Raw genomic sequence first — 17,425 nt, 5'->3', positions numbered from 1 at the left:
GCATTCCGACAGGGATTAACAAACAGAAGCAGGATTGCTATCTTCATCCGGATTACCGCTGAACGTCTGATAAACCGATACGAGATGCTCCTGAAACAAATAAAGCAATCGTTGCTGGTGTTGTTTTTTTTTTTTTGGATTGGATGTTTTCGATCCTGCATCAGACACAACAGATCGCGCAGACATCTCGACGTCTCATTGACAATGTCCAAATTCCTGCATTTACCTCGCCTGACATGAGGATTACTGGGGTTACTGAGGGGAAATGTCATGTTGCGAAAGATTTCTATTAAAATGGTGTCCTTTTGAACTTTGTCCATCACGGCTTCAACAAAAACACTGAGCCGTTTTCAACATTAGCTGGCTCTCCATCACCATGTGTTAATATGCAGTCTGAGGAATCGCATGAGAAAACTTCAAATAGAAGCTCTTCATTCAGCAAAAAAAAAAAAAAAGAAAGTGCACTCACTTGAGGTGGTTTTGGACTTGTGTGAAAGAGTTATTGCGGACAAAAAAATTGACGTAGCAAACATCAGCTGGTTGCTAGGTAACCAATACTACAGTGAGCCACTCTAAAAAAATTATGAAAATGCACATTCGGGATTTTATTTTATTTATTTACCTTTTTAAGAAATTTTAAAAGATTTAGAAAGGAAACTCAGGTATTGATAATAATGATAAATGTTTCTTACGCAGCAAATGAGCATTTTAGACTGATTTCTGAGGGATTGTGTGACACTGAAGGCTGGAGTAGAATAGCAAACTTCTTAATACGGCAAACAAGTTTTTAATTCGCTTGAGGTGGTTTTGGACTTGTGTGAAAGAGTTCATGCAAATAATGAGTAATGCAAAAGCATTTTTGACAAAGTAACCATTACACCCCCCATGTAGTATGAAGTATGGGGTCAGAGGCGCTCTGTTAAGAGCTCTCTCGTGCCAGTATGAACAGAGTAGGATTCTGATTCGCATTGCCGGCAATAAGTCAGACCTGTTTCCAGTGCATGCTGGACTCCGGCAGGGCTGCCCTTTGTCACTAATTCTGATAATAATTTTAATGGACAGAATTTTAAAGCGCAGCCCTGGGCTGAAGAGGGTCTGTTTTGGTGACCACAGGATCTCATTTCTGTTATTCGCAGGCGATGTTGTTCTGTTGACTTCATCTAACATGGACATTCAGCATCCATCCATCCATCTATCCATCCATCCATCCATCCATCCATCCATCCATCCATCCATCCATCCATCTATCTATCTATCTATCTGTTTCCAAACACAGAATAAAAATAGTTTTTTTTTTTTAAGTTTAAATTTCACAATTCAATCTTTTTTTTTCATCACATCCCTCAAATAAAGCATACATTTGCAATAATGAAATGCAAATTCAAAATTGTGACATAACTTGCAAAGTAGCAGCTACTGTACCTTTTTATGTTAACAGAAAGTATCGGGAAACATACATTTTCCAATCACTCAGAATGCCAAATATATTCTAAATAAAGTGTTGAATTTAACCTACATCAAACATTAAGTCAACACTAATACAAGTATAACTATAATACACAACCTGACAAAAGTCTTGTCGTCAATCTCAGTTGTAAGAGCAGCAAATAATAACTTCACTTCTAGTTGATCATTTGGAAAAGTGGCAGAAGGTTGGTTCTGATGAATCATCAGTTGAGCTGCAACCCAATCATCACAGATCCTGCAGAAGACCTATTGGAACCCGCATGGACCCAAAATTATCACAGATATCAGTCAAGTTTGGTGAAGGAAAAATCATGGTTTGGGGTTACATTCAGTATGGGGGCATGTGAGAGATCTGCAGAGTGGATGGCAGCATCAACAGTCAGAGGTATCAAGACATTTGTGCTGCCCATTACATTACAAACCACAGGAGAGGGCAAACTCTTCAGCAAAGAAGGTGCTCCAGGATTGGTCAGCCCAGTCACCAAACATGAACATTATTGAGCATGTCTGGGGTAAGATGAAGGAGAAAGCATTAAAGATGAACCCAAAGAATCGTTATGAACTCTGGGAGTCCAGCAAGAACTATTATTTGAGTCATTGCAGAGATGTATGGATGCAGTCCTCCAAGATCATGGTAGTCATACACAATATTAATTCTTTTTACACTGCAGCATGACTTTATATTCTATACTGCACATTATTTCTGTTGTCTAAGCAAAGTCAGACCTTACAGTCCTAATTAAATAATTAAAAATCAATGCATGATTATATTTTATTTTGATAGACTAAGCGTAATCTCAAGGTCTTTGCCTTTCATATAAGCCACATCTGATGCCAAAAGATCAACCAGAATTCAAATTATTATTTGTTCCCAAAACTTGGATAAGCGACAATACTTTTTGTCAAGTTGTGTATAAATAAAACATATATTAATTTAACTTTCAAGGTTGCAGTAACTCTATTGAAATAATTAAAAAGCTAATTAATTATAATAAAGAACGTTAACATAACCTACACCAAACGCTCTCTGTAATCTGACAGCATTAATAATAAAAAGTTTGTGGTCTGCTGTCATTTTCCTCAGTGCGCAGGCTTTATTTATCCGTCATCTCAGTGACGTCTGTCAAACTCTGACCTTCAACCGCAACATGAACTCTTCATCTCGTCACCTGCTCTCAGGTGCCAAAGACGCATTTCTTCACCACACACACATACATGTGCTGGCATGAATAGAGACACATGACAACACACACATGCACACACATACCGCGAGCTGTCATGTCTGCCATTGTTTTTAGAAGGAGACACTTGATCGGCCACTAGGATTTTTGGTGGTTTTGAACAGTGGCCGTGTGCTGGCGCCACTCTGTCCCTGTCCCGCTCTGAATGGCATCGGGTGCGGTTGTGCGCTCGTTCTCCTGCCCTCCTCATCAGCCCTTTCTTTATCTCCTTCATGTCTCCTTTCTTCTCCTTGGCTTCCCTCGGGGGCCTGAAGAAAGAGAGAGGCTGAAACTCGAGAACGGAAATTAGCGTGACGCAAATTGAGGTTGGATGTCTTTTTTTTTAGGTGTGCAAAAGGCATTGAAGTGATCAGCTAACTGGCTAATACAACACAGCCGAAGTTACAAAAGCCTCACCTTTTCAGAGCCAAGCCAGCGTTTTGGGGTCAGTGCCGGATAGAAGTAAAAAAAAAAAAAAAAAACCTAAAATGTTCTCTTTTTTGCATTGCATTGGATAAAATGCAATACACTGTAATAGAAACCGATATGAGTGCATGTTATATATTATACACTCACCGGCCACTTTATTAGGTACACCTGTCCAAGTGCACGTTCACACAAATTTCTATTCAGCCAATCACATGAATCACATTTAGGCATGTAGACATGGTCAAGACGATCTGCTGCAGTTCAAACCGAACATCAGAACGGAGAAGAAAGGGGATTTAAGTGACGTTGAACGTGGCATAGTTGTTGGTGCCAGACGGGCTGGTCTGAGTATTTCAGAAACTCCTGATCTACTGGGATTTTCATGCACAACCATCTCTAGGGTTTACAGAGAATGGTCAGAAAAAGAGAAAATGTATGGTCTGCACAAGAGCATCTTTGAACGCACAACACGTCAAACCTTGAGGCAGATGGGCTACAGCAGCAGAAGACCACACCGAGTGCCACTCCTGCCAGCTAAGAACAGGAAACTGAGGCTATAAATATAGCCAAAACTGCTGATATGGCATTACAACAAAAATAAATAATTAAATAAACGATAAAGTGTAAAAGTTTTTTTAACATGATAGTCCATCAATTTTCAGCTACCTTGACAGTTTTAAAAGCAACAAAACTGTCCTCATGACATAGAAACAAGGAAAAAGGAAATAAAAAGATAAAAAAACAAGGAAGAAATAAAAGGATAACACACTCAAAAAAGACGTTTGCTTTTTGTTCAGACTACTTATTTAAAATAAGCTGAAAAAAACACAAATCTTGAGTGTTTTTTAGGACAACTTCATGGTTTTATGTTTAATCCACTTTAATTTGTAAAAGCCACTTATTTAACTTATTCAAATCAATTGTGTGGAACCCAGCATCAACTTAATTTTTTCATGCCATTTTCTTTACAGTGTATGTGTATAGTGAATAAAAAAGGAGTGAGCTTGTTCATAACAATATTGTTAAAAAATAAAATGTTTTTGAAAGAACTCTTTTGGTCGCTAAAATAAAGTAAAAACAGAAATATTCAGAAAAAATATTACAATTTAAAATAACTGTGATATATAATAAATTGTAATTTATTTGTTTGATGCAAAGCCGAGTTATCAGCATTAATCCTTCAGTTTTTAGTGTCCTATTATACACTATTATAATAAATTCGAAACTTGCGACTTGTTTAAATAACTTTTTAATTATGAGATAAATCAACAACATTGAGGAATTTTTGGGACAACTAATTTTTTTAAGTTTGATCTACTTACATTTGTTAAGTTAACTTAAATAATTTGAAAATCCAAAACTGTTTTAAAAAGAGTCATGCTAACTCAAAACCCAGTAATATATATATATACATATATATATATATATATATATATATATATATATATATATATATACACATATACATATACATATATATATATATATATATATATATATATATATATATATATATATATATATATATATAGCAAATACTTTTACATATTTTAATAGGCACAAGTCAAGCATATCGTTTCAATAAGTAAGTAAAATTCAATGTATCCAATAAACTACCATAATGTTTACATAAATATATCAGTTACACTCAATTATTTCACTCGATTTCATATTTTGCAATTTAAAAATAGGATGACAAAAGTTATTTGAAACATCATTAAATTTGCATATTTATATACATCAAATCACTTTTGTAAATTTTATTTGATGTAGCCACAATATGATTATATGATAAATACTGCACTGCAAAAGATGCTTTTCTTAATTAAGTGTTTTTGTCTTGTCTCTAGTACAAATATCTAAAAATTAGCAAACAAAGAGCAAAAATATAGTCTTGTTTTCATAAATAATGTCAAAATTAAGAGATCATTTCCTTAAAACAAGCAAAACAATCTGCTAACAGGGTACACAAAATAATATTATTTCAAAGTCAAAACAAATTTACTTATGCCATTGGCAGATTATTTTGCTTGTTTTAATAAAAAAAATAACCTAATTTTACCATATTATTTCTGAAAACAAGACATTATTCTTTACTAGTCTAAAAAAATGCTTCTAGATTTCAGAATTTTTTGATATTTTAACTAGAAACACGGCAAAAACTAAGTAAGAAAAGCTTTTATTTTTTATGCAGTGTGGCGCATCCTTAAACCAAAAGATCAAGAAAAAAACATTGAATTCTTGGTCACACTTTACAATAAGGTTTCATTAGTTAATGTATTTACCAACATGAGTATTTGTAAAGCATTTATTAATCATAGTTCAACATTTACTAATGCATTATTAAAATCCAAATCCATGCTTGTTAACACTAGTTTAAGCACTGTGAACAACTGTTTAAAGTGTTTTCATAAAAAATAACATGATCAAATGCTGTAATAAATGTATTTGTCATGTTAGTAATTGCGTTAACTGATATTAACTAATACAACCTTATTGTAAAGTGTTACCGAATATTTATACAATATTCTCAGTGACTTATTATTTTTCTCCTCAGACCAAACACGCGGGAAAACATCAGGACAGATATAATCAGACGCCATTAATCAAACGGTGAGATTTACACCATCAAATCTCTCATTGTTGCCGTCTCCTCGCTGTGAATGAGATTAAAGCATATCCAACAATACAAGACTCATGAGGGCCGTAATCCAGATTATACTGCTAAAGCTGGAGATTCTTGTGTAACGCCGTTGTCTGTGCACTCATCAAGCCGGATCGATCGCATTTTAAAGCACATTAATCCCCCTGATGCTGGTTTCTTTAGCTGCTATTGTGGTCTTTCTAATGGGCAGATAGAATGATAGAGGAGTAATCTATACTATAGTGCGGTTTGGATCAGGAGAAGGAGAGCGATAAGACTTACACCAGCGTCGTAGGCTTTGTTTTTTGGCTTGAATCCCTTAAAAAGGCTTTGATTCTTGACCAATAAAAATGAACCCCTGCTGAGGAACGAGTGCTTGAATAATCATCATGTCACAATGCTGTTTTCTTAATGTAATTTGCACTTGTGTTATATTTTAGCAAGTGAAATGTGTTTGCGAGTCTGTTCCTGAATATGAGATTAAAAAAAATATAAGGTAATAGTGACTTTTGCAGTTAAGTTTTTAATATTATCTTGACTCTTTTTTGTTATTAAAAAAATTTCAGAAAATAAACTAAGAATTCTCATTATACACTCACAGGCCACTTTATTAGGTACACCTGACCAACTGCTTGTTAACGCAAATTTCTAATCAGCCAATCACATGGCAGCAACTCAATGAATTTAGGTATGAAGACATGATCAAAACGATCTGCTGCAGTTAAAACAGAGTATCAGAATGGGGAAGAAAGGGGATTTAAGTGACTTTAAAAGTGGCATGGTTGTTTGGGCTGGTCTGAGTATTTCAGAAACTGCTGATCTACTGGGATTTTCACACACAACCATCTCTAGGGTTTATAGAGAATGGCTTTAAAAAGAGAAATTATCCAGTGAGCGGCAGTTCTGTGGACGCAAATGCCTTGTTGATGTCAAAGAATAACGGCCAGACTGGTTGGGGCTCATAGAAATGCAACAGTAACTTAAAGAAGCACTCGTTACAACCGAGGTCTGCAAAAGCATCTCTGAAATCACAACACGTCCAACCTTGAGGCAGATGGGCTACAGCAGCAGAAGACCACACCAGGTATCACTCCTGTTAGCCAAGAACAGGAAACTGAGGCTACAATTCACACAGGTTCACCAAACTTGGACAATAGAAGATTGGAAAAACGTTGCCTGGTCTGATGAGTCTCGATTTCTGCTGCGACATTCGGATGGTAGGGTCAGAATTTCGCATCAAAAACATGAAACATGGATCCATCCTGCCTTTTATCAACAGTTCAGACTAGTGGTGGTGTATTGGTGTGGAGGATATTTTCTTGGCCCACTTTGGGCCCATGAGTACCAATTGAGCATCGTGTCAATGCCCCAGCCTACCTGAGTATTGTTGATGACCATGTCCAACCCTTTATGACCACAGTGTACTCATCTTCTGACAGCTACTTCCAGCAGGATAACACCTCATGTCATAAATCATGAATCATCTCAGTCTGGTTTCTTGAACATGACAATGAGTTCACTGTACTCAAATGGCCTCCACAGTCCCCAGATCTCAATCCAATAGAGCCCCTTTGGGATGTGGTGGAACGGGAGATTTGCATTATGGATGTGCAGCCGACAAATCTGCAGCAACTGGGTGATGCTTTCATGTCAATATGGAGCAAAATCTGTGAGGAATATTTAAAGTGCCTTGTTGAATCTATGCCACGAAAGATTAAAGCACAGTCATGAAGACTAATGGGTGTCCAACCCGGTACTAGTGAGGTGTACCTAATAAAGTGGCCAGTAAGGGAAACTTGTATTTAAATTTAGGTCGTTTAAAATGATAAAAAAAAAGTAAGTTTTTTGTGAGATTAGTTTTATATTCTGTAGTGGAAACTAACATCCATAAGGGAAAAAAAACACTATCCGGATTTGTCCTTGATAGGCATAAAAATCGCATTGTGCACAAAGCAAGCTTTGAACTTTTCTGAACAGTTTTGGTTTTGACACACACCAGCAGGAGCTAAAGAGCATAAAACCATGCTAAAATCCTAAATAAACTTCAGTTTTACAAATATAAATTCTGCTGATGTTCGAGAATAGCTCTTTAATCAGGTGAATTGAGCAGACAACAACAACAAAAACAAACAAACAAAAAAACCCTGAGCCTGAACTCCCTATCTGAGCTCGCTTTCCTCTTATACACACATATCTAATTAAAGTGTGTGTTGTCAAACGGCTGATCTTCGGCGTGAAATCATCTTAGCAGATCGAAGGCCTGGGAGAAAGACCGAGCGGCAGAAAGAAAAGAGACAGGGACTTCAATCAGCTCCAGCTGGGACGGTTGTTTCTATTGTGGCCTGCAGTTTAAGCCTGTTTTCTGCTTCTGCACAGACGTCACTGCCAGCGCTCCTCACCTGCTCTCATTACGACACACTAACATACGCTCACTGAAACTCAGACATTATCAAACACAACTGCACTGAAAAAAATTATTCAGTAGATTTACAATTTCTTTAAAGGAGACAATTAATAAGGGCTGAATTTAAACTAACAAATTAAGTTGAACATTAATAAATTTAATTTGTTTCAATTCAGCCCATATAAATAGTTTGCAACCACAAATATGTGATGTAACGGTTTACACCAAACTCCTTTTCCGACTTCGAAACAAACAACGGCCCATTTCAGTGCTGACACCTAGTGGCCAAACTAGGAAGTGCAAAAATCATTTAAAGCACACACGCGAGCTGCTCATACATCGAAAGAATTACACACCGAAAGCAGTAAGAGCGTCCAAGGTCGCGTCAAATTTGGCTACATTGATCTCGTATTTAAAGGGGCCATTGCAGCATATCGGTTACATTCCTGCATAAAACATGCTCTCTAGCGTAAAAATGTAGCGCACTTCTTATCAGATTCATTTAACAATGGTGGATCAAGTTGCATGTGATGTGGCTTAGCTCCACTTAATTATCCAATATGTGTCTGAAATGTCCTGAAGCTGCAATACTGTTTTGTACTGTCGCATGAGATTCCTGCTTTTTTAAAGATAAATATATGTAACATTAATGCACATCAGTAACTCGCCAGTAACTTACTTAATGCATGTTCCTGTAAGAAAACATAGTAAATATTGGAAATCCAGCGACCAATAATCAAACCTCTGGGAACAACCTTGGTCGGAAGCAAAGTTCACAGGTCTGTGTCCTCTGAACTCTTCTCAAGCGGTGGACTTCTACATTCTGATTGCTTGCCGCTAAACCGCGTCATTACCATAAAGTTGACTTGATTTCAACTCTCCTCGACGCCCACACCGGCGAAGATGCACCTCGCCGCCGGTTCTCATTGAAAATGAATGACTTACGGTTACTTTGACGCTCTCGCCGCTTTCGGTGTGAACGTACGGTAAAGCTGCACATGTACAGTGGGTAGATTTGACAAAAGTTACAACTTACTGTTATATTATTTACAAGTTACCGATTTTAAACGTAGCCTACTGATCATTTAAATACGCATGTTTCCAATGCTCCGTGTCCTGCATCTCTGATTTCAGGGATTTGGGTGCACTGAAATGAGATACCGAAATCTGCATTCTGATTCGGTCCAAGTGCATAATGGTTATATAGGATGGCACTGGGTTTCGGTGACCAACCCTTATTGGTGGAAGTGAAAGACTGCAAGTTACGAATGCTCAGATCTTCTAAATGTAACCTCACTGTTATGGAGCGTGCTAGCTTATCTAAACAACCTAAGAGCATTGTATTCATAATAAAAGCCAGAAACTTTCATTTTGATTTCATAGTGGAATTTTACAATACTTTAAAAAAAAAAATGTGAGTTTCTGTCTCCTGATGAACACACAATACTGTATTTTGACAAATGCTAGAAATAGGTTGCCATTACCATCAATAGAAGGAAAAAAAATTGCTGCCAGTTTCAAATATATTCTTCAAAGGCTGCATTTACACTGCGCTGTTCAAGTGACTTAATTCCGATTTGTTTCTCTCATGTGGCACAGATCGGATATGGCCCAGGTACGTTTAAGCAGGAAAAAATCACATGGATTCCGGATTACTCAAATCAGATTCAGGCCTTGTTCATATGTGGAAACTTATCCAATATGAATCGGATCCGTGAAAAATGTTGAAAACGTGTAACCATTGACATCCACAGTAGAAAAAAAAAGTATGGAAGTCAATGGATACCGGTTTTCAACATTCTTCAAAATATCTTCTTTTGTGTTCAACAGAATCTTATAAAAGTTTAAAGCAAGTAAAAGGTGAGTCAACCAAGATATTTTAAAGAATGTTGAAAACCTTTAACCATTGACATTCACAGTAGGAAAACAAATACCATAGATGTCAATGGTTGCAGGTTTTGAACATTCTTCAAAATATCTTCTTTTTCTGTTTAACCAAAACTCAATTCAAGGTTTTAAACAAGTAAAATGTAAGTAAATCAAGGCATTTTGAAGAATGTTGAAAACCTGTAATAATTGACATCCATAGTAGGAAAAACAAACACCATGGAAGTCAATGGTTACCGGTTTTCGACATTCTACAAAATATCTTCCTTTGTGTTCAACAGAAACACATAAAAGTCTGAAACCATTAAAGGGTGAAAGAATTAAACATTTTAGGTGAACTATCCCTTTAATTAATGAACTGCACCAAAAATGAACCTAGCTCCAGTTTAAAAGCAACATAAATGATAGCAGTGATAGCAACTCAAACTCTTCATTCCATCTCAGTCTATATGATCTACTGTATAGAGGAGCTTTCACTGTAATCTCTCTCTCACGCACACACACAGCAAAGTCTCTAAAGATAGCAACAGTTCCAGTCGAGTCGCCGCCGCGCGCTCAAATTGAAAGGGTGGGACCAGAGCTACAGAGCATGAAAAAGGATAGAAACAAGGTGGAGAGAGAAAGAAAGCATGAAAGAGGGAGAGGAACAGGGAGGGCGGCACCCTTAAAGGACCCCATCCCGCTCTCTTAAGGAAGATGAGAGAGAGCGAGTGATGGAGGAGGAAGAAAGAAAGGAGAGAAACAAATTATTAACACCCCACCGGCCACTTTAAAGAGGACAAAAGCGGGGAATGAGAGAGCAGCGGACACGGCGAGAGGTGAAGAAACACAGAGGAGGAGGAGGCCTTTTAGAGCTTCACACACTGGGGTTTCCATCCGTTTCATTTAGAGAAGAAGAAACTGAGTAGATCAGGGTGTGTATGTGTGTGTGTGTGTGTGTGTTCAAGCCACTAAAATACTTTTAGTAAATGCATACTTTTAGAACACTTCCAAAATATTAATTCATTAATTTTCCTCTGGCTTAGTCCCTTATTTTTTTTTAAGGGTCACCACAGAGGAATGAACCACCAACTATTCCAGCATATGTTTAACAAAGCGGATGTGCTTCCAGCCGCAACACAGTACTGGAAAACACCCATACACATTCACTACAACACTACAATTTAGTGCTCTAACACTGGGAGAACATGCAAACTTCACACAGAAATGCCAACTGGCCCAGTCGGGACTCAAACTAGTGACTTTTTTGCTGTTAGGCAACAGTGCTAACCACTGAGCCACCGTGCCACCTAAAAATTAATTATATTAATGCTTAATATTATAAATTGATAAAACATTAATATGAAAATAATGCAATTAGTATTTTATAGAAATTAAAATAGTATACAATTCTGTATAAAATGCGAGACTCGTGAATAGGCAGAGTGTTCTGTGTCATTATAATGGCGTCGACAAACTTGGTAAATAAAAAAGGTGCAAAACCAACAGGAAACAATCAACAGTATCTGAGGTTTAGCAAAAATGACTAAGTACAAGCGTGAAAGCGAAAGATTGAACCAGTCTACTGACCCGCTGACTGCCTGGACCCACTGTCTCGAGCACATGTACGTGTGGTCACGTGGTGTGCATTTTCAGTGGTAGTGAGGAAGGAGGGCTGCCCAGAAATGCTAGGTGAAACGCCAGAGTGGATGTGGATCGTTTTCGTTCTAAATGGCATTTAAAAACTAAGACCTTTTAGTATAACCAGGGCCTGAGTGTGTATTTTTGTGAGTGGATTTGCCCCGGGGTTGGGGCGGAGGATCGCGATTCTGGCTCAGCATTGTGGTGTCTGTCGGCCATCGGCGATGGACGATGGCATCGTCTATCGGCCCAACCCTACCCACCATTGTCGATATACAGCCTTATCACACTGCTACTCCAGTGATATTGCTCATACAGGGGTGGCCAACCCTGTTCCCGGAGAGCCACTTTTCCTGCAGATTTCAGTTGCTACCCATATCAAACACACCTGCCTGTAATTATCACGTGGTGTTCAGGTCCTAATTAATTGGTTCAGGTGTGTTTGATATGGGTAGCAACTGAAATCTGCAGGAGGGTGGCTCTCCAGGAACAGGGTTGGCCACCCCGGTGCTAATATATAGTGAGAAGAGTGTTTCTACAGGAGGTTTGTCAAGCCCACTCACCTGTGTGAAGCACACTTTTTGTTTTTTTTCATAAAAAACTTCCTGTTTTGGACTAAAAAATATAGTTGCCTCTTAATTTATCCACCAAAAACAGTCAAAAAGAAAAGAAAAAAAGCATAATTCAGAAAAAAGATCCACAGATTTTGAGGAAAATTAAACAGAATCATTGACCTAATTCAGCAGAAGAAACTCAACAAGTGGAGCACGAGTGAATGAATTTTGAATGAACTATCATTTTAAAACAAGATAATGTGCATGCTTGTGCAAAAGGAAAAATAACGAATACTCACTATTTAGTCACCCTCAAGTGATTCCGACTCGCCGCATCAGAATTCCTCTTGATTCCTGAACCATCAGAGCTTCAGAAGTTCAAAGGTTTCTCCTAAAATATTGTCCCGAGTCTCATTCAGGACCATAAATAGTCCCAGAAGGAGAGCGAGTGGCCCTGCGGACCCGCGGCAGATGAAACCCTGGGGTTTGTTTGTGCTCGGCCGGCCCTAATCCTGCAGCTCTCGGCTATCACTCAAACACTGACAGCACCCAAGGGCTGCTGGGAGATCCGTTTACGCGCCTGCTCAGACACGAAACACAAAGCAAACACACAACAAGCTCAGCTGTAAACACACTTTGGGCAGGGTTTTGGTGCGCTGGATATAGTTTCAAAGTCAGAACATGGAAGCGTGTGTGTTCAGAAAACACACAAACAGATTGGAGAGGTCGAAGGAGTTGTCGTTAGCATGTTTGCGCAAGGTGCGACTCTGTCATCGTTTATCGTCTCTTCTACTGACTGAAATCTGGGGATCTGTTACCGGAAGCCAATTGTTAAGTTTATTCATTCATTTATTTTCTTCTATTAATCAGGGGTCGCCAAAGTGGAATGAACAGCCAACTTATCTAGCATATGTTTCATGCAGCGGATGCCCTTCAAGCTGCAACCCAGCACTGGAAAACATCCATACACTCTCATTCACACACATACACTACAGACAATTTAGCTTATTCAATACACCTATATCACGTTTTTTGAACTGTGGGGTAAACCGGTGCACCCAGAGGAAACCCATGCAAACACTGGGAGAACATGCAAACTCTACAGAAATGCCAACTGACCCCGTTGGGGCTTAAACCAGCAACCTTCTTGCTGTGAGGCGATTGTGCTACATATTTTATATTTTTTTCATATGTTAAATTTAATGTAGACAGGTAAAACTTCATGTCTTTACACAAACATCGAAACATGACTTTGTTCTCTGGGCTTACTGAAACAGGCAGTTGCATTTAGAAATAATACAAATAAATAAAAATAAAGACCACATAACCTTACTCTCTACTGACAACTTTAAATGTTGTCCGAACTTCGGAGAACATGATCTCTTGTGGCTAACGTATAGAGCTAAAATAAATGTATAGTATTTTATTTGTAAACTTCTGAATCATCTCTGGACTTGCTGAAACAGGTTCTTTCCTTTAGAAAAGTTTGTGAAAAAACATAACCCTATCTAAAGTTTTAATGTTTTAACGTCCAAAATTCCAATAACCTCTGGTGTTGGCTAGAACTAATTATTATAAGCTAGAGTTAAAAGTTAGCTAGAGTTTTTATTTCCGTTAATCTAATACACACACAGTCATCCACACATATCGCAGTCATTAACCCGTATGTTGGAAGTGTGCACTGGAGGATAATTTACTAATTGTTTAATTGTTTATTTTCTTTAACCAGATTTTTATTTTATTTTATTAAAGTAATAAGGTAGATCAAATACAATTACATACATAGAGACAAATAATACAAGTAAAAAAGTGCACAGAAATATACACAGAGCCCGCTCCTACATATATACAGCTTATGAGGGATGTAATAATGAAACATGGAGACACTGGAGAAAATCAAATTCTCCCTAAAAAAAAAGAAAGAAGACAAATTAAAAAAAAATCTGGCAACCTTTCATGGATTACTTTAAAAACATACATTCGACAGGAAATAGTCAAATTGAAGAGGATCAGACAAATTTAGTTTAAAGATTATTATTATTATATTTAAACTTTTTATATTGTTTATTATTGTATTTATTATTTGTTTCCTTTTTGTAATTTTAATTTTAATATAATTATGACTTTTTTTTATTGAATTAATCTAGTGTCACTATATTTATATATGAATTGTTTGTATATGGCATTCTTTATTGTCAATTGTGATGTGAATGTTTGTTAGACCAACGTTGTAAGTTGTTGTGCTTTAAGGTAAAAAAAATTATAAGTTATAATATATATATATATATATATATATATATATATATATATATATATACACATACACACACACACACACACACACAGACACACACAGACACACACAGACAGACAAACAAACACCAGGGTCAAAAAAAAAAACTAATGAAATAAAGTTATACCTTAAAGAGACACAAAGGAAGAATCTAAAGATACAGTTTTTGTTGCTTTTGGATTAAAAGAGTGCTGGATAGTTTCCAAATATTGGTCTAGGTCGATTTTGAACAGATCAAAAAATGATTTAAGCCACTAAACTTCTGTTTGCGAATATGAAACCTGGCTAATAGAATACACAAATTAATTATATACACTTTTTCCAAGTTTTCTTTAGAATTGTCAATTAATACAAAGAATATAACTTTAAAAGAAAAGAAAAGTCACTCATAATATAAGACTGAATAAAAATCATCAGATCTGACCAGAATCTCTCTGTGTAGGAGCACTGCCAGAACAAATGAATAGAGAGTCCTCTGAAGAGCGACAGAATGAGCAGTTCAAAAATCACATGACTTATATTTCTGAAGACAGGCCTTATTAGGATAACATTTGTGAATTAATTTAAATGTTACTTTTACTTTATTAACAATCAGATAATTGTGAGGCAAAGTCCTTACTTTCTCCCATAGATGATTATCAATAGTGTTGTTCCAATAAGGTATTACATAAGGGATTGTTACTATCTCTCTCTGAAAGAAGCCTCTAATTCTTTAATCTGAATTAATCAAGCAGAGAATTTGAGTCGACGCCATGACGCTCACACATAAACAACAGTGAAAACGCACATACGGAACTTAATTGAAAGACCTGAAGGAGACTTGGCGTGGAAAGCAGCGAAGCTAAATGCAATTACATTCAGCTAACCTCATAATAGTGAATACTGAATAAGTTGACAAAGATTTGCAGATACTGTACCGTCGCGGTTCTCCGTCAGATTGCGCCAGCAGATCTCATTTAATATTCAAATTAGGCTGAAGAAGCGGAAGCGACTGAGTTTACCTCAGGTTTTCGCGCGTCTCGTTAGCATAGAAAATAAACGCAGTCCTTAATTTATTCATCTTCAGGCCAGCGTTTTCATAATAAACAATATTTAAGTAGATTTTTTTATCTGAAACTGCTCAAAATTTAATTGATTGGTTACCAATACGAAAAACTACATATTTTGGCAACAATCTTCTGAAGATTGGTCAGCTGCACATTCATAATGTGAATCTCCTATCCTATTCCTAATTTTGTTGAGTGACATGTCACCAAATAAAACACACATATATTATTGCGACATAGTTGTAATTTTAAAAGGCCAGTTCACCCAAAAACAAAAATTCTGCCATCCTCATCCTCCATTTAGCCTACAAACCTGCACTGACAAAAATTGACAAAACGTCATAACAACAATGTTTTTAAATACTATTTTAACTTACTTTAATATGTTCATCAGGTTTCAACTACTTATTTTCTATGCAAAATACATAACCTAGCACAGAAACATACATCATGTGCAAGATACATGATCTAATGCACTGGGGTGCATCATCAGTGATGTATCCCGGTGTCATTGGGTGTTTACGGTCTTTTAACATTAGACGCCCTCACCCAGGTGACCCAGCTGAGGTTGAGCCATCACCCACGGACAGCCAACCGCGGTAAAGTTAGTTTGACATTTGACATTCATTAAACATTCGATTTCAAACCAATTAAACTCTTTGTTCCTGTTATACTTTGGGCCAAAATAGGTCTTTGTCCATAGCCATCTTGTGCCTTTCTCTGCAGCTTCACAAACGGTTCGCGGTCAACTCCAATCCACATCAAAAGTCCACCTACATACGCTGCAACCGCTGGACAAACTGGTAACACAAGGAAAGCCGTCCATACGGAGGTTAGCGATCAGCTGGTAGCTCGTAAAGGAACGGCGTCATACCGTATGGAACAAAATCAATGCCTAAAGTCTTGAATTAAAAAGCTTGTTGAATATCACAAACTGAAAAAAATAATACACCGTATTAACAAGTTCTTGCATTTTAATGACTTGAATTCCAGGGTTTGTATTTTTAGGTCCTGAAATTTAACATATTTGTATATTTAAGCTTTGAATATTTCAACGAAAAATATTTCAAACACGTTTTCATACTTAAAAATTCAATAATTCGTATTCAATTTTCAGATTTCACTTACAAAATATTCAATACCCTTTAAAAATACGATGTATAATATTCAAAAGGTAATTTTCAGTTCATTTTATTTCAGTTCAAATATTCGCTTCCATAAATTCAGTGGATCAAATTCGACTGTTAAAATTCAACATTACATCCGGGAACTGCAGGAAAAGCAATAGATTGCAGATTGAAGATCGACAGCTGCTCTAGCTTTCACCAGCAGGTGGAGATGGAATAATGTAAGATTTTTAACCCAATAAACAGGCGAGAAAAAGGCTATTAAAGGCACAAAAGTAGCATTTAATATTAATATCAATGCTTTGGACATTATAAATGATAAAAAGTATGAGTAAAATGAGTAAATGAGGTTTTAGTCATCTATATTTGCCCTTATGTAACGGAAGCCAGCTGGTGATCGCGTAAATCTCAGTTCTCGGATCCAGTGACAGACGTTGTTCTGCAATCTTATCGGAGCTTGTCTCCCATGCCGGCTCGCTCCCTGCTTGGACCGGTGCAGTTGCTTATTGCACATAAACCGTCTTTTGATGAATATGATGTTACACATTGTCTATCTTTATTGACTCTTTCTTCCATAGACGCGAAGTATTATATTGACAGCTAAAGAATATAAACGTAAGAGAAACAGGAGAGGAAATATTATAATAATACAAAATAGATAAATATTGACAGGGCTAAGAACAATTACAAACAAAGATATTTAAAAGCAGAGAGATTTTATGAGAATGTCACAC

The 17,425-nt window shown here is 36.9% G+C and overlaps 1 long non-coding RNA gene across 1 annotated transcript; it reads right to left on the bottom strand.

The window, feature by feature from the left end:
- Positions 1-136: 136 nt before the first annotated feature.
- On the bottom strand, positions 137-15,490 carry LOC141375085 (uncharacterized). Its single transcript, XR_012382232.1, has 3 exons — positions 15,436-15,490; positions 12,525-12,805; positions 137-2,956 (listed from the first exon to the last, which is right to left on the bottom strand). It is a non-coding gene; the product is annotated as an uncharacterized lncRNA (long non-coding RNA).
- Positions 15,491-17,425: the final 1,935 nt, after the last annotated feature.

This window comes from Danio rerio, chromosome 1, assembly GCF_049306965.1.
Source record: "Danio rerio strain Tuebingen ecotype United States chromosome 1, GRCz12tu, whole genome shotgun sequence".
Taxonomy (NCBI): domain Eukaryota; kingdom Metazoa; phylum Chordata; class Actinopteri; order Cypriniformes; family Danionidae; genus Danio; species Danio rerio.
This window is presented reverse-complemented; position numbering and strand designations above follow the sequence as displayed.